This window comes from Hemicordylus capensis, chromosome 1, assembly GCF_027244095.1.
Source record: "Hemicordylus capensis ecotype Gifberg chromosome 1, rHemCap1.1.pri, whole genome shotgun sequence".
NCBI classification, from domain to species: domain Eukaryota; kingdom Metazoa; phylum Chordata; class Lepidosauria; order Squamata; family Cordylidae; genus Hemicordylus; species Hemicordylus capensis.
Window position 1 is genome coordinate 210,731,245 of NC_069657.1, and position 26,017 is coordinate 210,757,261.

Sequence of the window (26,017 nt, forward strand, 5' to 3'; positions counted from 1 at the left end):
AGTTAAGCCAGCTGAAGAGATCCCTCCCATCATCTTCTGAAGGTGGCAGCTATTTGCGGACCCTGCCCAGACTCAGTAGACCCGGGCTCAAGGAGCTTCGCAGGGAATTTGCAGCCCATGAAAATGTGAAATTCAACTTGCATAAAAAGCAGTTGCAAGAGTTGTGTGGGGGCCCCACACCCCACTCTGAGTCCTTGGCCGAATTGTTCTCTGTTGTGCCCAGACTCCAGAGTGCATCTAACACCACCTCCTTCAGTAGCAGAAGCTCTGAGGGAAAATGGTCTCCAAGGCGCACCCGGGAAAATAGAGCAGAGACTCCATTCCCACCCTTGGTGCCCAAGACTGGCCCAAAGTTCCGGCCACAGGATGGCATGCCTGGAGGCTTGGTAGACAAGCCATTGTCAAGGAAGATCCAGGAGTCCAAGGTCTCATCTGACATGCTGAATAGCTGCGTCTCTGACACCCAGAAAATGACAAGCATCAGGAAATACCACCTCAGATCTGATCAGGAGGAGGACCAGGAGGACCCTCATGAGTCTTCAAGCCAAATTAAATATCAACGTCTGAAGAATAGCACAAACCAGGCTTGCTGCCCTCTTATGAGGTGGTTTAAAAAGAAAAGGGCAGCCCCAGAGAAGTGCCCCACCAGGCCCCACCAGCCCCAGCATGCCCCAGCAAGAAAGAAAGACCAGGACTTCCACAGCTCTGAAGAAAGGCCTATGGCAAAAAAGCAAAAGATTCCTTCTGCCTTCAAGCAAGGCTGGGACTGGATCCGAGGGAGAAGAACAAAAACTGTCAAGCTCCCTAAGAAGCAGGCTTCAGCTCCTCTCCCTCAAAAATCAAGGAATGCAGCAAACATGCCTTCCTCCTCCCAAATATTTCCCTCTTCCCAGTATTCAGCTTCTGGACGCCGCCTAAAGTTGGGAGTTGACCCCACAAAGCAAGCATTCCACACAGCTGAAGGTGTAGCAGAATCCTCTGGGTTCAAAGTGAAAGATTGACACCAAGAGTTGAGAAAAAGCAGAATTGATTGCTAGCAAATAGACTCAGTGCAATAATTTCCGAAAAACTGAGCGCGGGTTACATTCTGGCTTCAGCTCTTATACTCATCTTAATTACATTCAGTGGATACAATCCTCATTGGTTAGCATCACTTAATCGTCATATTACAATTATTACAATTAGACAATATTCCTCTAACTATAATTGAGCGTTCCATCCCCTCCTCCTCCCTCCATACAGCCAAACTATTTCACTCCCTTTTCCAAACGTGTCCTTGAAGGTGTCGTAGCTAGCGCCCTGCTATATAGAGATAGCAAAAGGGGCCTCTTTGCCTGCATTCCAGCAGAAGACAGATTTATGACTTTTAGCAAGTTACAATTAACGACTTGTAGACTCTTTAACCATTTCTTGACCACAACCTGAGTTCTGCCTCATTTCCCCCCTTTGCCGCCCTTACAACTCACTGTCTTTTCTGGACAGTGCATGGTACAAAGGCAGGAGGTGAACAGCTGTTTTTCGCTCCACTATTTTCTCAAGGGCCTGTCGGCCCAAAGAGAGAAGCAAAACAGTATACAAGGTATTAGTGTACAGTCCAGTAACAACATCAGACTTCCCCTCTGGTGTTGGCTTCCTCCTTCTCTGTGCAATCAATCCGCTTCCGGTGGGATTGAAGCAGGGAGCCGGCGTCCAGGATCTCGACCTGTGTCCACCGCCAGTCCCGGTCGGCGGGGAGCAGAGCTCTCGCCTTCAGCCTCGGTTCCTTCTGGTTGGCCTGGGGTTTCAGGACCCTTGTGGTAGAGTCGGAGTCAGAGTGGGCTTTTTGGATCTAGTTCAGTGGTCCACTCGTGTGATGCCAGTTTTAGGCGGGACCAGTGGATCCAAGCAGCAATCCCTTCTACCTTGACAGCTGTTGGGTTGGCTAACAATACTGTAAAGGGTCCCTTCCAGAGAGGCCTGAGGGGCTGCTTATCCCATTCCTTTGCCCACACTCGGTCCCCTGGCTGGAACGGTTGCACTGTGGGCATCAAGGAGACTGGGATTCGTTCCTGGATCCATCGGTTTAGGTCCCTGAATTGGCTCCCCAGCTGTTGGATTTGGCCAGCCACTATAGTGTTCCCCAGTTGGGTCAGATCAGGGGTCACCCGGGAAATGATGGGTAGTGGTCTCCCATACAAGGCCTCAAATGGGGAGATGCCTGTGGATTTAACTGGAGTGGCCCTGATGCGAAAAAGGACTATGGGGAGCAATTTTGGCCAAGACAAGTGGGTCTCCTGGCATAATTTGGCCAATTGGGTCTTGATTGTCCTGTTCATGCGTTCCACTCTTGCTGAAGATTGGGGCCTATAGCTCGTATGGCGTTTCCAGGTAATTTGGAGGGCCTGGGCTACCTGCTGGATGATTCTGGACACAAACGAGGGCCCATTGTCGGACCCAATTGTGAGGGGGAGGCCAAATCTTGGTATGACCTCTTCTAGCAGGACTTTAGTGACCTCTTTCTCCCTCTCTGTGCGTGTAGGGAACGCCTCAACCCACCCCGTGTAGGTGCAAACAAGAACAAGGACATAGCGAACGGTCCCAGCCCGGGGGAGATCAGTGAAATCAATTTGGATATTCTCAAATGGGGCTGCCCCTACTGCCTGAACCCCAGGGGGCACAACGGGCCCCTGTCTAGGATTTGTCCTAGCACATGTCACGCAACATGCATAAGCCTTTTCCACTAAGGCAAACAAGTTGTGGATATACAGAGACTTCTGCAGTAGCTTTGCAAGGGCCGTTTTTCCCATATGGGTGGACTGATGGTAGTGTTCTACCAAGGCGTGTCCCAACCCTCTGGGCACTACCGGCCTGTTGTCTGGCAGGTAGAACCAGTCCCCCGGTCCCTGTCTTGTCCCCGGCTCCTGCCTCAGCCACCTGAGTTCATCCTCTGAGTATTGTGGGTCCCAGAGGTCTAGGGGTTTGGACAACAGGGCCCCCTGTGTTCGGGCTGGGCTTGCTTCGAGTAGATTCTCGGCCGCTCCTCTGGCTGCCTGGTCAGCCCTCCGATTGCCTTGTGCAATCCTGTCATCCCCCTCTGGTGGCCTCTGCAGTGCATGACAGCCACTCGCCGGGGACACCAAACAATCTCGAGGAGGCAGAGGATTTCCTCACCGTGTTTTATCTTCTGGCCCCCTGCATTGATGAGGCCCCTCTCCTTGTATAGGGCTCCATGGGCATGTAGAGTCAAGAATGCATACTTGCTGTCCGTATAGATGTTGGCTGTTAGCCCATCTGCCAGTTCGAGGGCCCTTGTCAGGGCAATTAGCTCAGCCTTCTGTGCGGAGGTTCCCTCAGGGAGGGGTGCAGCCTCAACTGTTTTAGCAATGGTGACAACTGCATAGCCTGCTCTTCACTGCCCCTGGGGAGTCAGAAAACTGCTGCCATCTGTGTAGTACTCTACATCTGGATTCTGCCAGGGCTGGTCCTTCAGGTCTGGCCGGGAGGAGTAGACCTGATCCATGGTCTCCACACAATCATGGTGCCTTGTGTCACCCCTGGTGGGGAGTAGGGTGGCTGGATTAAGAGTGGTAACAGTGCGTAAGGTGATACGCGGATTCTCACAAAGTAGGCCCTGGTATCTCAGCATGCGTTGGTTGGTGAACCAGTGATGCCCTCGATATTCCATTAGAGTAACTACTTCATGGGGCACATAAACTGTCATATTCTGACCTAAGGCCAACTTATCAGCTTCTTGGACCAGCAGTGCAGTGGCTACAATGGCGCGCAGACACGGTGGCCACCCCTTGGCTACTGGATCTATTTGCTTGGAGAGGTAAGCTACTGGGCGCTACCATGACCCCATGTCTTGGGTGAGGACCCCCAGGGCGAGGCCTGACTTCTCATGGACAAAGAGATGGAACGGTTTTTCCATGTCTGGAAGTCCCAGGCCCGGTGCGGATAGAAGAGCAGTCTTGATAGCCCGGAAGGCAGTAGCCTGTTCCTTGGCCCACTCAAAAGGCATTTTGTCGCCCCCCTTTGTGGACTCATAGAGCGGTCTGGCCAATTCAGCAAAGTTAGGGATCCAGATTCAACAGAACCCTGCCGCTCCCAAAAATTCCCTCAGAGCCTTGCTGGTTTTGGGTTGGGGCAGAGAACAAACAGCCTCCTTCCTTCCATGTCCCAATTCCCGCTGGCCTTGGGAGATGTGGAACCCCAAGTACTTTACGCGGTCCTGGCAGACTTGGGCCTTGGCTTTTGAGACTCGGTAGCCACTAGTCCAGAGGAGTCTCAGGAGGTCATTAGTGCCTTGGATACACTCTGCCCGGGAGCTTGCTGCCACGAGCAGGTCATCCGCATACTGGAGAAGAATGCAGCGGCCGGGAACTGATGGGAAACTGAGGAGGTTCTGTGCCAAGGTGGCTCCAAAAATACTTGGGGAGCACTTCCACCCTTGGGCAAGCCTAGTCCAATTTAGTTGCCCCCTTTGTCCACTATAGGGGTCTTCCCATTGGAAAGCAAAAATTGCCTGGCTCTGGGGGGCTACCCTGATACAGAAAAAAGCATCCTTCAGGTCAAGGGTAGTGAAAAACATGGCCTCATGGGGAATCAGTCCCAGGAGCACGTAGGGGTTTGGTACAGTGGGATGGATTGTGACTGTAGCCCAATTGACCGCCCGGAGATCCTGTACTGGACGGTAGTCCCCTGTGCCTGGCTTTTCCACCGGGAACAAAGGGGTGTTCCATGGGGAGGTACAAGGAACGAGTATGCCATGTTGGAGCAGTCTGTCAATATGCTTTTGGATGCCTTTGGCCGATGCACAAGGCAAGGGGTACTGGCGGATGGAGACAGGTTGAGCCCCTGGCTTCAATTCTACAATAACAGGAGGGTGATTTACTGCCAGGCCTGGAGGGTTGCCTTCAGCCCAGACCCCAGGTAGGTCTATTATTTCAAGGGGTATGGACCCCTGGAGAGCCATGGTGTGATACAGTCTCCACTCCTCTGCCAGAGGGCAATTTAGGGTGAGGATCAGACCCTTCCTTGGGGGAACTGCCAGGTGGATATCCCCAGATGGAGTGAAGGTGATCTGGGCTTGTAACTTGTGCAGGAGGTCCCTTCCCAGCAAGGGAACAGGGCACTCAGGGATATATAGGAACTGATGGGCCACTTCGCGGGTAGCGAGGTTACAGGTGAGGCTGTGCAAGAATGGGCGCTCACTAATCCCGCCGGTGGCCCCGATGATGCGGGCCGTCTTGCTTGCCTGCTTTCCTACCCGGGAGGTGACAACAGAGTATTGGGCACCTGTGTCAACCAAAAAGTCCATTTTCCGGCCCCCTACGTTCATCGTGACCATGGGCTCCCGGGGGCCTAAGTTGAGGGTGCCCGGTCTGTCCTAGTCTTCCTCCCAGGCGGCCAGGCCGACAAAATCTCCCGGCTCCTGCCACTCGGGGCCCCTCTGATAGCAGTCATCCATCACCCGTCCCCGTGGTGTCCCTCTGCCACGACTTGTGTTGCGGCCGCCAAGCCTTCCACCCCAGGGTTCCCGGTTTTTCTCGGGGCATTCGTTCTTCCAGTGACCCTCCTTCTTACAATAGGCGCATTGGTTGCGTCCCAGACGTCCCTTGCTCTCCTTCCTTGCAACCTCTCTGCGTTCTGGCCCGCTCCTCCTCTTGCCCATCTCGCCCACACCATCTGAGATGGCGTCCGCCAAAAGGTTAGCCTTTTGCCTCTGGCCACGGGCCTTTTTGCACTTCTCTTCAGTGTCCCTGTTCATGTAGACCCTGTTGGCGATGGCCATCAGCTGGGTAATATTCATCCCTGCAAAGTCCTCTTGCTTCTGCAGCTTTCTCCTAATGTCAGGGGCGGCTTGTGTGACAAAGGTGGTGTTCACCATATTCTGGCTCTCTGGGCTCTCTGGATTGAAGGGGGTGTAGAAACGATATGCCTCATACAGGCGCTCGAGGAAGGACACCGGATGTTCATCGGGCTTCTGTATGATTTCAGAGAGCTTGGCCATGTTGATGGGTCTCTTAGCGGAGGCCTTGAGACCCTCGATCAGGGCCTCCCTATATTTCTTGAGGCACCCCAAGTGAGTGGCATCATTGGGGTCCCATTTGGGATCCTCATCCGGAAAGAGCCGAGCCGCATAGGCGGTGGCATCATTTGTATCTGCTGGGGCAGTGTCCCGCAGCCTTTTATGCGTTGCCTCAAAGACTTGGCGTCTCTCTTCAGTGCTGAAAAGGCTCATGAGGAGTTGCTGGCAATCTCCCCAGGTGGGATTGTGGGTCTGCATGATGCTGACCAGGAGATCCACCAAGGACTGGGGTTTCTCCATGAAGGAGGGGTTGTGAGTCTTCCAATTGAAGAGGTCAGTAGTGGTGAAGGGAGTATACTGGAGAGTTGGGGGTCCAGGTTGTAGGGACCCTTCGCCATCATAATAGAAGGGACCTGGTACTTCTCGCAGTGGGGCCTGGGTGACCAGTGAATCTGGGAAGATTGCCCACATCTTCTTCTTCTGGGCCAGGGTGGACAAGGGGGAGAGCTGAATCAAGGGTCCTGGGGCCTCTTCTGGTTTCTCTTCAGGGGCCGTGGCAGGTGCTGCCTCTGCACCTGATCATTCTTCTGATGCTCCGGTCCCCCCGACCTCAGCCCATTGGGGCGCGGCCAGTAACGGGTAAGGTGGCGGGGGATAGACAGGTTCGTCAGGAGGCAAAGGAGGAGCCAACAGGATGGCTGGCAGGGCTGATGGGGGGTCTCTAGTAGTTTCCCCTCCTTCTCCCCGCATTTTGGCCCCTGCCCTCATGGCCACAAAGAGGGCTGCCTGTTGCTCACAGCAGCCCCTGAGCCATGGGGGTCGTTTGGTCTTGAGGACTAGCCAGGAATCTATGTAGGGGTATTGGTCTGGGTGTCCTGGTTCCCCTGTGACTACATTCCACACCCTCTGGGTTACATCTGGGTCTGTACTCCCCCCTGCGGGCCACCTTACGTTGAAGGTGGGCCACAGCTGGGTAAAAAATATCTTTAATTGGCCAGGATCAAGGTTGATTCCATAATCTCCTGCCTTCCTAAAGCCTGACTTGAAGTTCTTCAGCATACAGTCTAGGGGTGTGCTCTTTGTGTGTTTCCCACCCATGATTCAGACAGCTATCAAGACAGAGACAATGAAGGGAGGGGTGTAACAGACTGCCAGTAAGGGGTCTGACAGTGCACACACAGGGTGACAGACAAAACGACATTCAAAAGCCCCTGTAAGCGACCCAAATGCACTCGCATGATTGGGAACTGCGCTCATGAGGGGTCCTCCAGACTCAGCCCATCAGATTCACACACACAGCCCCCTCTAAGGAGGGGAGTCAGTGTCCGGTGCGATATCGCAGTGTCTCACCTGGTTCCTGTAGCGGAGCTCCGTTCCCCTGTTCTGGTTTTTCTCAGCTGGTGCAACTAGGGCCGTTGAGGATGCAAAAGGAGGGCGCCATGGACCGTCCACCGATCTGAGCAGAGTTCAATGGGACTCTGGCACGCCTGGCTCCTATCAATGGGCGATGCCCGACGCCCCCCCCCACATGCACTCAAGGCAAGTAGGCAATAGCCTCAATCCCGGACAGAGAGCCCCCAGGAAATGTAGCAGAATCCTCCGGGTTCAAAGTGAGAGATTGACACCAACAGTTGAGAAAAAGCAGTATTTATTGCTAGCAAATAGACTCAGTGGAATAATTTCCGAAAAGCTGAGCGCGGGTTACATTCTGGCTTCAGCTCTTATACTCATCTTAATTACATTCAGTGGATACAATCCTCATTGGTTAGCATCACTTAATCGTCATATTACAATTATTACAATTAGACAATATTCCTCTAACTATAATTGAGCATTCCATCCCCTCCTCCTCCCTCCATACAGCCAAACTATTTCACTCCCTTTTCCAAATGTGTCCTTGAAGGTGTCATAGCTAGCGCCCTGCTATCTAGAGATTCCAAAAGGGACCTCTTTTCCTGCATTCCAGCAGAAGACAGATTTATGACTTTTAGCAAGTTACAATTAACAACCTGTAGACTCTTTAACCATTTCTTGACCACAACCTGAGTTCTGCCTCAAAGGAAAATTAGAGGTTCCCCCCATTCTAGGAGCTAGGCCTCAAACCCTAGGAAACATTGACCACTATCTCCTTAATCTTCCCCCGAGGCCTTCTAAACACATGTCTCCCAAAGATAGTCACCAGTTTGTGTCTAGAGAGAGAGTAGCTCCCAGAGGATCTGGGACCTCCTTCACCAAAGCATCACCTAGTGCCCCAAAATCTTTCGGGACTACCAAGCAAATAGCATTTTTAATTCACAATGATGCAGAGACTGCCACAATGGTCTCTCAGAAGTTGTCCCATGCCAGGCAAGCATCTTCCTTAACGTTGGGGAAAGCAGAGAAACTCCAAATCCGGGAAGATGCCACCAAAACAATCAGGAAAGTGGGAGGCTCCATGACCAAGCAGCAGATGCCTCATATCCCAAGGAAAGTGAATAATCTTTCCAGCAAATAATTTATAAATCCTATCCCAGTCTATCCAGTTTCTGGAAGAAAGCCAAAAAAAAAAGTATCTATAAGTTGTTGTTTTAGTGTTTATATTAGGAAAATGAATGGTTGGATTTGAGGTTCTGCTATCAGTCTATGCCTTAGTCTTCTGAAAAGGCCTATGATGGAGGAATATCTGATCACGCAAGGAGAACCTGATCATCTGTCCCTCCCACAGCTACTGTTCCTTTCAGCTGGAAGTTGTCATGCACAGGAAGAGGGAATATGAGGCCTGGCTATGGGGAGGAAGCTGGGAGAAATACTTGCAGGTTGAGAAAAGAATGAGGTTAGCCAGTGTGAACAGAGGAAGAGAGGGAATGTCAAGAAGGAGGTGTTTTCTGCTACAGGGTACCACCATCACATCATGGCCATGACTTTAAAAAGGCCCAGAAAGTCTTAATGAACAGCTGGCCCTGAAGCTGTGTGTGGTGTGAACTCAGAATACTGTCTGGGTGTGCCTCCCAGGGGCAAACTAGTCTCATGTAGAAGACCATCATGAACAGGGTTTGCCCCTCTCCCTGGTGGTCCCTCGATAGAGAGGGGTGAAGATGGGGGCTCCTATGGAGTTGGGGGCCTGGGTTCTGAGAACCTATCCGCTCAATTACAGCTACACCCGTGGTCATGAAGCTCTCCTGTTTGTGATCGTTTCACTATATATCAGCTCCATGCTGCTTAGTCTCTACCTTTTATGCCTTCTTCAATTAAGCTTGTTTAGTTTAATGTATTTATTTACGATCATTAACCAAGAACAAAACCAAAAATTACAAAGGTTGCAATAGCAAAAAAACAAGTATCAGACGAATAAACAATATCACAGTAGCAATTAGAGCGATAACAATCATCATCACAGCAGTCTCGTGAACAGTCCGCGCTCCTCTTTGAATCAGTCAAGGAGCTACGCACCCTAATGGCTATATAACAGCATTTTACCATGGCATAAGAAATAAGGGAATCATCATCCACAAGTAAAAATTTAACGAAAAAGTCATCAGAATGTCCAGAGAATCTGGTCAATAAGGGTAGAGACAGTGCCTCAACTCCCGATAGAAATTACAATACCATAAAATATGAGCAATAGTTTCGGTTTCACCAGAGCTGCAAGGACAAAGCCGAGCCTCCATGGGCAGATGTTGAAACCTCCCAGTAAGCAAGGCTGAAAGGAAAGCATGAAAACGGGCTCTCGAGAAGGCTCGGCGGAATTTAGAAAAAGAAATAGATGCCAGATTTGGTGCAGAAGAAAAACCCAACCTGATCTTTAGTGGTCTGTAGAATGCAGGCAGAGAAGCCAGCTCATTCTGCAACTCAGTATCCTCCAGTCGCTGACAGACCATATTTTTTGCTCTCACAAGGCCCATCTCAAGTCAAGAGCTAATCCAAGGAGAAGGAGTCAGTTGATTATCTTCAGACCCCAAGGCAGCTGAGGCATGGCCGATAAAAATTTGGATATAAGTCCTATTGGTTGAAGGTGAAATTTTAGCTAATGATAAATTATTAACAGCCAAGCCCTAGTTTCTGCCATTGTTGTTGTTGCTCTTGTTATTATTATTATTAATTATTATTATTATTACATTTATATTCCACTCTTCCTCCAAAGGAGCCCAGAGCGGTGTACTACATACCTGAGTTTCTCTTTCACAACAACCCTGTGAAGTAGGTTAGGCTGAGAGGAAAGTGACTGGCCCTGAGTCACCCAGCTAGTTTCAGGGCTGAATGGGGATTTGAACTCGGGTCTCCCCGGTCCTAGTCCAGCACTCTAACCACTACACCGCAACCAACCTCCTGGCGAATCACCACAATTAGCAGTGTGCCTCGGTGCAGAAAAAAGAGCTCTCAGGAAGCCTGACCGAATCCTTTCTAGAGTGACAAAATTAGTTGGGCACCATATAAGAGTTGTGTCATAGATTTGGCTAGATAGAGTTCAGTAGCGGCAGGGATATAGCCACTGCCCTGAGCACGGTGGAACCGCAGTATAGCTGCTGCACTTCTTTGTGCCATGTCAGAGACCAGTCTGACACGTGCAGATTTCCTAACATTGTACTGAAAAACCACTCCAAGATATTTAACATGTTTCACTTGCTCAATTCACTGACCATCTACAGATCAAGTGAAATAATTAAGCTACATATTTTGATTGCCATGAGTGAAGGAATGAGGCCTGAATCCCCTCTGTTTGTATATAAGACTTCTGCAATGCAATTGCTTTGCTTACTCCCTATGTTAAAAAACTGTGCAGGGAGTCAAAAGTTCACAGCTCCTGTTCTACGGTTTGGTTTTGGAGGGAGAAGAATTGAACTGGTTTAATTTTGGAGGGAAGAGAGGCTTGACTGGATTGGGTATGTTTTAAAAGAATGGAGGGGACTTCAGTTGTTATTATTGGTTTGTCTGAAACAATTTGGAGTGGGGTGGGGAAGGGAATATAAGGAGGCTGCCTTCAAGAGTTTTAGTGCAAGTTGGAGAACTGAAGAGAGTTCAAGAGAAGGAGCTGCTGTCACTGTCTGAGAGAGACTCCGAACTGGTGCTAGAAAGAGAGCGGAGAAGTCACAGGGAGAGTTGTGACTCTCTGGAGGACCAAATCATGTCTAAAGCAGCTGAAGGAACAGTTTGGGACTGAACCCCCAGAACTGGGAAGGAAGAGCAGGACTTGAGGCTGAGCAAGGCACAAGCCAAGCTGGCTGCAGAAGCTGACTAGGGGTGATCACAAGAGGACCTTGGGAAGGACTCTGAGTGAGGGCCCAGTTTTCGTGCAGGATAGAGTGGATGTGCTTTGCTCATATTTCATTTCTTCCTTGTGCTGCTCATTTGGTTACTGTTTTGTACTAAATTTTGCAAAAGAACTATTGTTTTTGCATTGAACTATTTTGAAGGAAAGGTTTATTGTTGTGAAGTTAAACATTTGAAGCTTCTGTCTGTTTCCCCACCCCATGCTTAGAGGCCTTTTCACCCCACCTAACTTTGAATGAGACTGTTTTAGTAGACACAGCCAGAAGAAATACAAAAGTCGACTTAGTGGCAGCAGTGAAGTTTCAGATCTCGGGGCTGGTTAATGCGGGGCCGAGACATGTCGTGGCAGCATGGTGGGATCCATGACATCATGTCTTCTTTTCATCTTGACCGAAACAGTGTGGAGTACAATGGAACGAGGGAGGATGAACTACTGACGGGACATTCCACCGCGGGGCTAAATGGCCCCCGTCCTGGCACTGAAGACACGCCCATTGTCTGATGTGAATGCAGGAGGCATAGCCACTAGGGACCCTCTCCAGGTTCTTCCCAGCCAATGTTTCATTGAAATGCTGACTGGCTGGGTTCCCCCCCCCCCACCGCCCTGCCTCGTGTGAGGAAAGCCCTGAGCCAGCCAGCATTTCAATGAAACTCTGGCTGGAAGGGTGAAGGGCATGCCTTGTGCTCTCACCCACTCACCAGTTGGATGGGAGAGGGACCAAGAGGGTGCCCAGGATGAGGGGCTGCCTTGGCGACCCCCTCTAGACCCTGACGGCCAAGGGACTCTCATCCCCCTTGCTTCCTTCTCCCCATGCCCCTGGTGCAGAGCCATGATTTTGAACAGAAATGCATTTGTTTCACAAATTGGTCATAGTGAGCGACTGTGGCTTCTACCAACTCCCTTCACAGACCTCTAAGAACCCCCCCCTCAAAAAAACCCCTCACCTGGCTGACATTGAACAGATGCAATTATAGTAAAGAAAACTATCCCCTACCCCCACTGCCATTGCTTCACTGCCAGGGCAAATTCTGCTGAAAGTGGGGCATTTTTTAAGTCCAATGGTCAGAACATGAGTTGCAACATATGCTTCATAAGAGCGGTAGCTGATACTCTAGCATGAAACATGCCAAGCTGAAGATGGATGGAATGCAGACAGGTGGAAGTTTCCCCTTCATACTCCTGAGCCAGCCCTGGATTGGATGAGGGATTTGCTGTGGCAATCGAGTCTGGATCTCTGCTTGGGAAACCAAGTTGTCTTTACCAGTTCAAAAACAAGCATTTCCAGTGGGCTTGTATCTGAAGGCTTAACACACTTGCTTTCCTCGGGACGGCTTAACTATCTTTAGTAAACTTAGCACTATCTGTGCAATTATAGGTAGCTATTCACATGCCCATAGGTAGACATAGAGACAGGGCCACCACTCATGAAGTTAGGCTGCCAAAATGTGACAAAAGCAGCCGCATTAGCTGAATTTCTGCCTGCCTAATGCTGTTAGAAAGGCAGGATCTTGGTTCCTTTTGTAATTTGGTCACACTGACAGCCCTGGACTTTTAGCCTATTATTGTTAGAACTTCTAGTCAGCTAGTTTTAGCTATCCAAGCTGCTCAGATTTGAGCCGATCAATTCATGTTGCCTTCCATGACAGCAGCTTAAATAAAAATGCTCCTTTCGGCTCAACAGGGTAGTGGATCAGGCTGCCTTTTTAAAAATGCTTTGATATTCTTCCAGTTTCTCAGCAGCGCTTTGAAATCTTTCTCTGACTCAGTTATCCTGTATTTGCTTTACTAATAATTTATAGTGGAGTAATACCAGCTCCTCACTCTTCCTTTCTTTCCCCCATTTAATACCAGCTACTGAATTAAGCTGCCATTTGATCATTCTCTCCAAGGCAGCTTTCGCGGGTCCTGCAATCATCTCATCACAGGGTGGTGCCCAACTGAATCCCCAAAGCAGGGGCTTAGGTTCAATACATTCTTCACAGGAATGATGGCATTTTTATCATCCTTTAAAAAAATATTGAAGGAGAGTTTTGGGATGAGAATAAAACAGCACTAAATCATGCTTTACAACCTACGGAGCTCCCTCCCTCCCTCCCTCTCTCCTTCCATACTAAGGGTGGTTTCACTCATCACAGTGGCAAGTAAGTAAAAGAGAACCACTGTTCTTGGCAAGCACATGCTCTTGGTGCGAGCTGGTGTTTCCACCCCTTTCCATGGATTGCTAACTGGTTGAAGGACAGGAAACAGAGGGCAGGGATAAATTGAGAGTTTCCACAATGGAGGGAAGGAAGGAGTGGAGTCCCACAGGGATCTGTACTGGGACCGGTGCTTTTTAATGTATTCATAAATGATCTAGAAGTAGCAGTAAACAGCAAGGTGGCCAGATTTGGAGATGATACCAAACTCTTTTGGGTAGTGAAATCCAAAAAGGGATTGTGAGGAGCTCCAAAAAGATCTCTCCAAACTGGGTGAGTGGGCGACAAAATGGCAAATGCGCTTCACTGTTGGCAAGTGTAAGGTCATGCACATTGGGATGAAAAACCCCAACTTCAAGTATGCGCTGATGGGATCTGAGCTGTCAGTGACTGACCAGTAGAGGGATCTTGGGGTCATGGTGGACAGCTCGTTGTAAGTGTTGACTCAATGTGCAGCAGCTGTGAAAAAGGCCAGTTCCATGCTAGGGGTCATTAGGAAAGGGACTGAAAATAAAACTGCAAATATTATAATGCCCTTATATAAAACTAGGGTGCGGCCACACCTGGAGTACTGCGTACAATTCTGGTCACCACATCTAAAAAAAGGACCAGCTCCTGAGTGACTCAGCTGTTCCTTGGGTCACCTGCTCAGTTTTGGGCTTTATAGGAAGGTTCCTTTTGGTGGTGGGCCCGCCACCAGCGGGGTTGCCACTGAAGGGACGACACCAAAGGGGGTCGCCCTTTGGGGGAGCCACTTTGGGGGAGAACAAGGGCGAGGGCTAGAGGGCTTCAGTTTAATTAGTTTTAAGCTGTTTTAGACTTGGGTTGAAGTTGTTGTAATGTGTTTGGGTTCATCTGGAGATGGGGGGACAGGGGGCGCCTTTGTTGACTATGGGGCAGCTATCCTGGTGGTGGTGGGGAACAGAAGAAGTAATGTTGGCAAGTCTCAGTGATTCATACCAGGTCGGCCCCCTCATCCATGATCAAATCATGGATGAATTCAGATTTATTTTGGACCGACCTGGCATTACAGAGGAGCAGTGAAGCAGCCGTTCCAGGGAACGGCTAGTCACAAATTTAACAGCCGTCTCCCCTTCTGGCTGTCCTGCCAGCTCTTTGACCTTGGGGAGCACTGCCAACAACCGACATAGCCTTTCACTGCTCCTCTGTAATGCCAGGTTGGTCCAAAATAAACCTGAAGTCATCCATGATTTGATTATGGATGAAGGGGCCGACCTGGTATGTATCACCCAGACTTGGTTGGGGGAGGCTAGTGGTCCAGTTTGGTCCCAGCTTCTCCCTCCAGGATATTCTGTAGAGGAGCAGGTGAGGGGACGTGGGCGGGGACGTGGAGTGGCTGTGGTCTATAAGGATAATATCTCCCTTACCAGGGTCCCTGTTAGGGTATCGGACCATATTGAATGTGTGTACTTATGTTTGGGGACCAGGGATAGATTGGGACTTCTGTTGGTATACCAATCGCCCCGTTGCCCAGCGCAATCCCTTACTGAGCTCACGGACTTGGTCGCAGAGCTCGCATTGGAGTCTTCCGGACTCTTGGTGCTGGGGGACTTCCATGTTCATTTCAGGACCAATCTGTCCAGGGTAGCTCAGGAGTTCATAGCAGCCATGACAACTTTGGGCCTATCCCAAGTGGTCTCTGGACCGATGCATATTGCAGGTCACATGCTTGATTTGGTCTTTTACTCTGATCAGGGTGGTGTTCCAGGGGTGGGGAACCCTGTGATTTCCCCATTGTCATGGACGGACCACCATCTGGTTAAGATGGGTCTTACAACCAATTCTCACCTCCGCAGGGGCGAGGGGCCTATTAGAATGGTCCGCCCGAAGAGGTTTTTGGATCCAGTAAGATTCCAAGAAGCCTTGGAGGGATTCAATGTTGGCTTTGCTGGTGATCCTGTTGATGCCTTGGTTAAGAACTAGAACAACTTGCTCACCAGGGCAGTAGACACAATTGCTTCCAAGTGTCCCCTCCAACCCACTTGAAATTTGGCCCCTTGGTATACGGAAGATCTACGGGGGCTGAAGCAGCAAGGTAGGCGACTGGAGCACAAGTGGATTATTATTATTATTATACATTTATATCCCGCTCTTCCTCCAAGGAGCCCAGAGCGGTGTACTACATACTTGAGTTTCTCTTTCATAACAACCCTGTGAAGTAGATTAGGCTGAGAGAGAAGGGACTGGCCCAGAGTCACCCAGCAAGTATCATGGCTGAATGGGGATTAGAGAGGAGAGGAGACAGCCAAGCAGGCAGTGGAGAGGGTGGCGCAGCCTCCTTCTCCAGGTCCACCTGCCAGCCAAATGGCAGGCTGAATGGGCCCCAGTGCAAGTGGGGGGGAGGAATGGGTAAGCTTCGAGTGTGGGGGGGAACGGATGAGCGAGGGGAGGATCAGGCAAGTGGGGGCTCAGTGCATTAGCATACAGATGCTCTGTGCAGGATCAGCAGGTTGCTGTTATTGTTGCTCAGAATAGCTTGGATCTAGAGAACTGTGAGCAGTGCACTATGGTGTAGAGTGCGGCTTTCCTTCCCCCTCCTCCAACTTGCAGCCCCCTAAATCTGCTGTTGAGAGTCCTGCATAGTGAAGGATATGGCATGGAGGGCTGACATGGAGAGGGGTGTCAGCAAAAATCCCACCCCACTTGGATGAGCAGAAGTGACCTTCTACACTTGCAGATGTTGGTGGGATTCAAACCACACTGCTATTCATAGAACTTTTCTTTCTTCACCTATTGATTAAAAATTGGTTAGAAAAGGCAGTTAGCTAGTTTCTAGGAGTTGTGTGAAGGTTTAAGCCGACTAATATTTCTGAAGCAATTTGGAATTTTAAGAAATAGGTTATCTTTGAAAGTTTGAAAGCCATTGGCAATTTAATCACGTTCACTTCACATCAAGCTCAGCTTTACAAGAGGGGTGCAGAGCAGAGAGACAAACAGGAAGGCTATTGTGTGGATGCCTAGCCCTTAACAAGGGTCATTATAAAGAGACAAAAGAGTATCAACAGATTTAAGATTCAACAGCATCCATGGCTATATTAATGATGACAATATAAAGCACACACACACACACACACACACAAGTTGCATTTCTAGGTTACATCTTATGCTCCCCCCCCCAAAAAAAAAATGGAAGAGATGAAATTCTGAGACAGAGAGACATATATTGTTGTAACTCTAAAACTAGAGCAAAGCTGATGCCAGTCATAATATTCTGTGGCTGTCGTTTTGATTTTTGTGAAATCCTTTGGGAAGCTATGCTGGAATACTGCCTGTTCAGTATTTGGCTGCCCAATTCAACTAATGAATGTTAACTGTTGTGGTATAAATATGCCAACAGCACAACTGACACCCTGTACTTGAAAAGTGCAAAATACACATCCACTTATTAATTTCTACATTTGTTAGGGACTAACATGTTGCATTCAAACAAGTGAGACCTGGGTTCCAATCTGTGATTGGCACAAAATGTTGCGAGGTAGCTTTGAGCAAATCACAAGAATGTAGGAAGAGGTGTGCTGTGTTGGGCCAGGAGTCCAACTAATCCAGCATCCTATGGCTAACTGAAAGCCTACAAGCATGGCATAAAGGCAATAGACTGTGGTGGTGCAGTGGGGAAGCAGCTTGCCTAGGGAGCAAGAGGCTGTTGGTTCAAATCCCCGCCAGTGTGCTTCCCAGACTGTGCCTAGTAAATATATATCTGTAGTCTCCTATATCAGGCAGCAGCGACATAGGAAGGTGCTGGAGGCGGTTGCTCACTTCAGTGACAATGGCAAAGGCATCGTCTCATACTGCTTGGGAGGAAGGCAATTCTACCAAGAAAACTACATGGCTCTGTGGTCAGCAGGAGTCGACGCCGACTTGATGGCACAATCTTTCCTTTCCTATTGCTTATCTACAACATTTGGCAAATTGGCAAGTTTGTCCTGCAATCTGTCTCACAGTTGCAAGTATAATTTTATCAACTCCTTGGCAATTGTTTCCACGTTGCTTCTCAGGGGCATCCACCACAAGCTTGTTTCCCACTTTCTCCCCCTTTATTGCCCATGGGTTTCCTTTTAAAGAATCAACTGATAGACAATACAGGCTGCATTGTATGGCATGGTTCCTCTTTTTGCCTGTTTTGTCGCTGACCATGATTAGCTGTCATGGCTAATACCTACTGGCAGGCTTATCCACCAGGAATGGGCTAACCCCCTTTTCAAGCCATCCAAGCTAGTGACCATCGCTACATCCTATGCTTGTGCATTCTGTAAACTAATCATGCAAAGTATGAAACAGTGTTTCTTTCTTGTCTATTCTATTGCTAATCTATTTATTTCCAGCCTTTGTAAATGGCCTTTCAACATGAGTCTTTAAATGCTCAAGACAGTTTAACAGTGAAACATTTTAAAATCATTTTAAACCAGCTGTATACAGTGGCTGGGATTCCAGACGAATGCTGCGCTGTTGTGTGAGGGGAGAGAGGAGATTTTTTTGGATCTCCCATTCTCACTGAAGCCCACCTTGCCTTCCAAAAAAAGTCCCTGAGGGCCACATAAGGTTAGTTTGGGTATCAGGCACTGCTGTACTAGTGCAGTGCTAGTCTGGATGGCAGCCAGTAATATGCCTTGTGGTCTACACAGGACTAGTTTGTATGATGGTCTGAAAGCCACAGAGGCAGCACCGAAACAATTGCCAGGGAGTTAACAAAGTTATATTTGCAACTGCCGGGCAACACAGCAAGACAAACTTGTCTGCTCTGACAAACACAGGATGCGGATGTGGCTATATGGGCCCTAAAGTAACCACCTGCCACACAGCTATGCGCCTGTCTGTGATCAGACTGGAAGATAGTCCTCTTACAGAGTGATTTCAGGACAGAATGGAGCATATGCAAGAATGAGGATGAACAGGAAGAGGAGAAAAGGCAGGCGGAGACTGTACCTCTGAAACTGAAGATAGAAGTGAGAGGCAATTAAGCTCCGATATTTACGGTTTCATTCTTAAAGATTAAACATCCGTGATGAAATTTTATTTCCAGGACACTGTGGGAAACAGCCCATCCCTGTATTTTCCTCTCCAGTTCTATATGAACTGGAGGAGCATATGAATGTAGCTCAGAAAGCAACAACCTGGCCTTGGAATCTCAGCACGGCAAGCAGGTTACCTGTTGCTTGATCAGTGCAAAACAAATGCCCTGCCTTGTCACATATTATTTGATATAGACCCGTGGCCATGATTGTCAAGGAGGTTGTGAAGTCCTGGGTTCAATCAATGATTTACTGTACTGTTTAACTAACAGAAGTTGTCACAGTGACCTCGGCATAAAAATATGCCTCCCCCCTCAAAAAAAAAAAGATAATATAGAACATTGTGTTAATAGCAACATAAATAGCTATTAACCTGGAATAAAATCAAAAATTTCTAAAAAATGAGATAGTAATGGAAACGTTTACCATCATTTACTATCTATCACATTTATTTCCTTAAACCTTCTCCTCCTATACTGTTCTGTTACTGCAAGTCCCTAGCTTATTCTGAAGAGCTATTCTGAACATTTGTGTTGAAGTCACCCAGAACAATGTTTGGACAAGACCCAGAAAAAAGGTCTTGGGTTTCTTCACCAAGCAGCAATCTGCTCACTTGGAACTGGTGTATTTGGTGACAGCCCTTGTACCCTCAGATACAGCGTGCTTGGCCAGTTTCCCGGGTAGCAAGAGACGCACAGCAGTCTGGATCTCCCTTGAAGTGATGGTCGAGCGTTTGTTGTAGTGAGCCAAACAGGAAGCCTCCCCAGCAATACGCTCAAAAATGTCGTTCACAAAAGAATTCATGATACCCATCGCCTTCAAAGAGATACCGATATCGGGGATGAACCTGCTTCAGGACCTTGTACACGTAGATACAATAATTCTCCTTCCTGCTCTTACGGCGCTTCTTATCGCCCTTTTTCTGGGTCTTGGAGAGGATAGCTGGTCTTGTGGTAGCAAGCATGACTTGTCCCCATAGTTAAGCAGGGTCTGCCCTGGTTGCATATGAATGGGAGACTTGATGTGTGAGCACTGCAAGATATTCCCCTCAGGGGATGAAGCCACTCTGGGAAGAGCAGAAGGTTCCAAGTTCCCTCCCTGGCAGCTTCTCCAAGATAGGGCTGAGAGAGATTCCTGCCTGCAACCTTGGAGAAGCCACAGCTAGTCTGTGAAGACAATACTGATCTAGATAGACCAATGGTCTGACTCAGTATATGGCAGTTTCCTATGTTCCTATGTTCCTATGCTCTTTACCCAATCAGGAATTTTGTATGATTGGGGCTCCCAATCAAGTGGAGAGCCACTGTACAGTTGTACAGTTGGATGTGCATAGGCTTTCATTTCAAAGAGCCCCTGGTGGCGCAGTGGTAAAACTGCCGCCCTGTAACCAGAAGGTTGCAAGTTCGATCCTGACCAAGGGCTCAAGGTTGACTCAGCCTTCCATCCTTCTGAGGTCGGTAAAATGAGTACCCAGAATGTTGGGGGGCAATATGCTAAATCATTGTAAACCACTTAGAGAGCTTCCAGCTATAGAGCGGTATATAAATGTAAGTGCTATTGCTATTGCTATACACCCTACTGTGAACATGCAGAAAGCAGTGGCAGGGATAATGGACATGCGGACGTTGAAGGTAAGACCAATGGGTGCAGTCGACCATCAAATTACACCCCCCCCATGAATTTGTTATATGCCTGAAGTTAGAATAAGTGAACAGGGCTTGTGCATTCTGGATAAGCATATGATGAAGGATATCCTGTGATCTCTATATTGGTGCCTTAGGACCAACTAGTATAAGCACTGGGTTTGTAGTGGCAGTTATTTCAGCCTACATTCATTATCTGCTCATGCCAAGCAGGTCACATTATCCATTTGCAAGGAGCACAAATTGCAGCTTTTGCACACCACTGCAAATGGAAACTCAAACACTGAAATCATCCTCTCTCATAATCAAAGGCTTCATTCAGGCACTCGTCTTTCAGATGATAGTGGTTCTTCCCCTCTCAGGCACTGTATTTTTTTAATTGTATTTTTGATTTTATGATGTTGAATTTTAATTATGTTTTATATTGGTTTTATTGTAACCCACTGTGAGACCTTTGGTTATAGAGTGGGCTAGAAATGTAAATAAATAAATAATAAGATCTATGCACAGTTACTTTAATTTTCTCATGAGTGCAAATTGCAAGCATTTTCTCTGACACAGTAACGCTTATGTTTCATTAGGGGGTTACTTTGCATTAACTTCTCCTAATTTGATAATGAGGTTGTAAAGTGTTTAGCCTGAGCTGTGGGCAGCTGCTGTGCAGAGCCAGAGTAAAGAGATGAAGCCAGAACCAAGGAGATACTGAAACGCACCAGGCTCAGGAGGATAATTTCTTAGGCCACGAGTGAGTATTAAATAGTTTGATAGCTATTAGTAAATCTGATTGGCTGGCTAGGTGCGATGTTAAAATCCCTTATTCTATCAATGTAAAATCTTGTATAGGCTGCCATTTTGTGATGTCAGTCTCTTCTCTCTCAACCTAACCTACCTCACAGGTACCTCGCTAAGTTATTTTGTGACTGGTTATGCCTCCCCAGGCCATTATTTTGTGTTAGCAGTTCCCAAGGCTCTGTTTTTGTTTTGTTTAAAGCAGCTCCTGGAAGCCTTAAGTCTGCCCACCTCTGCCTTGGACAAGCCAACCAAGACAGGAAGCCCTTTGTAGCCCTCCCTGTTTAGTAACAGGACCCACTTAGATTCTGATCCAGAGGAGATCCTCTCTGAGAAGAAAAATGAGCAAGCCAAGTTTGAAAAATGAGCAAGCCATTGTTTGTACCTTTTAAAAATGTATCCCTCTGTCAACAAATATATACTTGTTTGTTCTTGTGTGTCATTCTAATTGGCATAAGTGTTCCTATTTTTGTCTGTGACATTTGTGAGGGCATGCTACTCATGTGAGCAATGTATCACAGGAGCCATGAACTAACACAACACCATACCACCACTTCCCTAAAAAGAGAAACAACGTGTTTACAACATTTCTTTTCAGAGAAGATAAGCCACCCATCTCCTGTCATTTCACGACTCCCACAGGACACTGTTCATGCAAGCACTGTTTTAGCACATCTCAACTGCCAACATGATCACCAGAATCAGCTCCTTCACTTTCAGCATGACTGCTAGAATGGTCTAGCATGCTATGGGACACTCAGATTATACCTAGAGTATATTAGAGGGACAGGAAGAATTAATAGCACAACAGCAAGCATAGTGTACTGATTCAGGGCCTATGTAGGACCACTCAGAGATCAGCTAAAAACCAAATGTGTCCTTTCCCCCACAAAAAGCAGCTGCTTTCTTTTCCAAAATCACTCCCTCCATCAATCAATCAATCCTTTATTACAGTCACAGGCCAGCCAGTACAGTTTACAAACAGAAGCCCAGCAAAGGAAACCGGCAAGGTTATGATACAGTGGTTAAACACATAGATCAGCTAGAAATGATTCTTAATGAGCTCCTGGCAAATTTTAATGGCTATTAAACAGAATTTGGCCATATTATAAGATCTTGAATCATTCTGGTAAGTTAAAAAATAATTGAGATAAAAAGAATCTGTACAACCAGGATGATAGCTAAAAAGAAGAGTTATATATTTATGCCGTATATCTCGGTAAAATTGACAATAAAAGAGCACATATGCTGTTGTTTCAATCTCTCCTGAGTTGCAGGGACAAGTACATTCTTTGTAGGGGATTTTTTGGAACCTCCCTTTCAAGACTGCTGTTTGCAAGGCATTGCATCATGTCTGTGTCAATGCTCTGCAATATTTTGGTACAGTTATCAAATTTAGATATCTAGCAGGATTAAAGCTCAGAGCTTGGTTGCCCCAATGGACACCAACAGAAATAGAGCCCTGGTCAATTTGACACTCCATATCATATATCCTTTGCCTGAGGTTGGCCCTGGCATTTTCATACCCCAAACTTATCAATGCAGAAGGGGAGAAACCATAAGGATGCAGCCTTTCCTCCATCTCTCTTTTCCACCTGGAGGGGTAGGTATCCATTAGCACAAGTGGAGCTAAACCTACGGGGTGGAAAACCAACTTTAGCCAGAATTCAAAGATATTAATCCATGCTCTAGCCTCTACTTTAAGCAGTCCTGCTTCCAGACGAAGGACAGCACTAGGCACACACCAAGATACTTGAAAAATATTCCTCAGGAACTTAGACTGCATGGATTCCACTTTAAAGAAGTTAGAGTACATACCAAAGGACCTGTGCTCGTACTTTCGCCGGATTTGTGTGTGTGTGTGTGTGTGTGTGTGTGTGTGTGTGTGTATAGGGGATAAATTGGGTGTCCCTAGAGCAATCACTCCCTCTGAAATGTCTGCCTGCTCCAAAAGCATCTATTTGCAGCAAGTACCCACTTGGAGGGCAGTTTTGGGTGGAAAAGCAGCACAAGGGGAAAGTGATAACCACACTTCCCCATGTGCCCTGGTCATGATTCCCAGCAATCTCTCACCACAGTTGCTTTTTTGTGAAAAAAAGAGACACTTCTCATTTAAACTTGTCTCTTAATGAAAGACACAACTTTGAGTTTGGCCCTCAAATGTAAGATGAAGGAGGTGGTGTCCAAAAGAGGCCATTTTGCTTCAATAAACGCCTGTAGCTTAGAGGACTCCATCCATTTGTCCTTTTAAAAAAAACAAAGAGAAGGAATACAGCAGGTTTTCAGACCATTAGCTTATCATTAATGTTTAAGGTGTGGTGATTTATTACATTTAGTCATTCATCAGGAATGCATTTATTTTTCAAAAGACTTGCAAGCCTTCATTCAGTGTTCAGAACCACTGGAAACATCAATAATTGCAGGCAACAGGAGATACTTCAGACAGCTACTTCTCAGGTCCAGAGTCTTTGCCATGTTTGTGGTTTGATCATTTATCAGCAATGATTTATCCATTAATATATGTTAATTATGTTTATTGCTGCATGTGCAAGGGATAATGACTTGAGAAATCGCATTTGGCCCAGTCATTCTATGGCAACCTTTGCCATTTTTTTCAGTAACAAAATAAATCACTGATGCAGTCAGAATAAACCACGGCCATTGTATGGCACGCATGTCTACAGGGTAGGCAGCTCTTCAACCAAATGCTGTGCCAGGAGCTTTTTCAGATGGCAACTTTACCATGAGTTTGCTTTGGGAAGGTGTGTGTGTGTTCACATATTGGCCAGATTTACCACGATGTCCATGCTATATTTCAGAGAGCACTTCACACCTGATTTGGGTTTCCCCCTCAGTTTTGGAACCTAGCCCGATTTATGTCCAGGGTAAAAAAAAAAATCTTCTTTTTGCAACCGAGTATCTGTTATGCCGCAAACTTGCAGGAAAGCCTTGCGGTAAGCCTGCTGTCTGAAAAGCCTCCAGTACCTTCATATCCTCCAAGGAACTAGAGAATATGTGACTTCCATCTCTCTTTGTCAGCCATCATCTCCCAAGTGCTGTCACAAACAAAACTCTAAATTAAACCCCAAAGCCCATCCCAAAGCAGAAAGAAGAGGGACTGATGAAAAAAGGGGGGACATTGTTCACACTGCTTAGTAGCATTTGTATAGTCGTGTATAAATGCACATTTTGGTTAAGACCTGCCCTGGTAACCCTAAGAGTTCCATACATTCCAGTTACACCTTTTACCAGATACACAAGGGCAGCCTCACAGGAGGAACAAACACCCACTTGGACAAGTAGTTTACCCCTCACTTGAACCCCCATTTCTCTTATAGAAATCTAATATGTGGAACACAGCTCACCCACTTATAAATGCATTTGACCCTCTGTGCCCCCCGCCTCATTGTTTCCTGGTGTTGCCACTGCAGGTACAACACCAAATTAATGGAGCCATTCACAACCTACCAGGCGTGCAGAGGGAAGGCTTCCCAAACCTTGCCTTCCCACCCCGCCCCCAAATGATCCTTCATTGCTTGGTGGGAGCGCACTCCACGCAGGGGGTGTGCACAAAACCAGCTGCCCTGGTTTGGTTAGAGGCCGAACCAGCCTCAAACCGGACTGGGCCAGTTCAGTTTTGCCCCCTTCGAAGCCCCACCAGTTCGGTTTGGCTGGGGTTTGGAGATACATATATATATAATTTTATTTTACCCTTAAAGGATACCAAATTGTACTTCTTTTGCTATTTAGTTTAGTTTATTATTGCATTTTTACCACCATGGGGGAGCACCATTTGGATTTATTTATTTTTTTACCTCAGGCACCAAAACACCCTCAGAATGTGTGGGCCTCAAAACATGGTTCAGTATAGAATCTCAAAGTCTTAATCAGCCCATTTGTGTTTTCTGTTTTGTTTGACAAGAAAAGTCTGAGTCAAATGCTTAGAACGCAAGGTAAGATCTTCATTATAGTGTTTAAAACAAATTGAAGTCCCTCCTCTCAGAACTGTAAACAATTCCTTACAAATGTGGCATTAAAACTGGTTTCTTCACTAAGATGTTTACTTTCATTTGACTCCACCAAACAGATGCTATATTATGAAGTTGCTCATACCAGATCAACAGCCAGTCACTGAGTCACTCACTTCCAATTTGCAAACACATTCTTTAATGGTATTAGATTTATTTACAAATCTGTTGTAGCCCAAAAGAACATAAAATCCATACAATTATACAATAATGATACAATAATAATCTCTGCTAACTTTGTGAATAACATCGTCAGATAGCCACAAAAAGTATAAATAAATTCATTATCCTATTTTCTCGGTTCCAGTTACATAATTTAAGTGACCAAGGTTTATGTTGAATCAAAAAGCTATGTGCTAAGAAAATATTTATTTTAAAATTGTGACTATCCTGAGTGGCTGCTTAAGTGAGCGTTAGTTGAGTTTCCTAGTCAAAAATCTTGTTTTTATTTACAATATGACAAGAAAACAGATAGCTGATCGAATATCTAAGGTTTTCCTCAGAACTGAATGAATTTTAACTAATGCAGCAGAGCTGTGGAGTTTTAACGTGTTAGGCCCTCTTTTTATGCTAACCTGCTCTGCCACATTCCATAACTCACATATTTTAAAATTCAAAAGAAATTTCTGTCTAGGGTAACTAAATGGACAGGAGGATAGGGGATTCATTAGACATGTAGATCAGAGGATCTCAGTGGATATATTCGTTGTGTTTACATTCTTGTCAGATGGGGTGGGGAAAGCAGTACTTGCCTGAAATTCACTCTTCTACACCAGGGATTCTCAGTGTTGGATCTCCACATGTTATTGGACTTCAACTCCCATAATCCCCAACCAAAGGTCACTGGGGCGGGGGATTATGGGAGTTGAAGTCCAATAACATCTGGAGATCCAACGTTGAGAATCCCTGTTCTATACAACCATTTAAAGGCAGAGGTTGCCCTTGAGGCACCTGGATTCTATGATTATGACTCAGCTTGCATTGATATCAACATTTATGGTGTTAGCAATTATGTTACACTAGTATATCAAAGGTCAAACTGAATGATCTGAAAGCTTTCCTCATCCTCCTCTG

The 26,017-nt window shown here is 47.0% G+C and overlaps 1 pseudogene; it reads right to left on the minus strand.

Moving 5' to 3' along the window:
- Nucleotides 1-1,808: 1,808 nt before the first annotated feature.
- LOC128331812 (uncharacterized) lies at nucleotides 1,809-6,481 on the minus strand (annotated as a pseudogene).
- Between the last annotated feature and the right edge of the window lie 19,536 nt (nucleotides 6,482-26,017).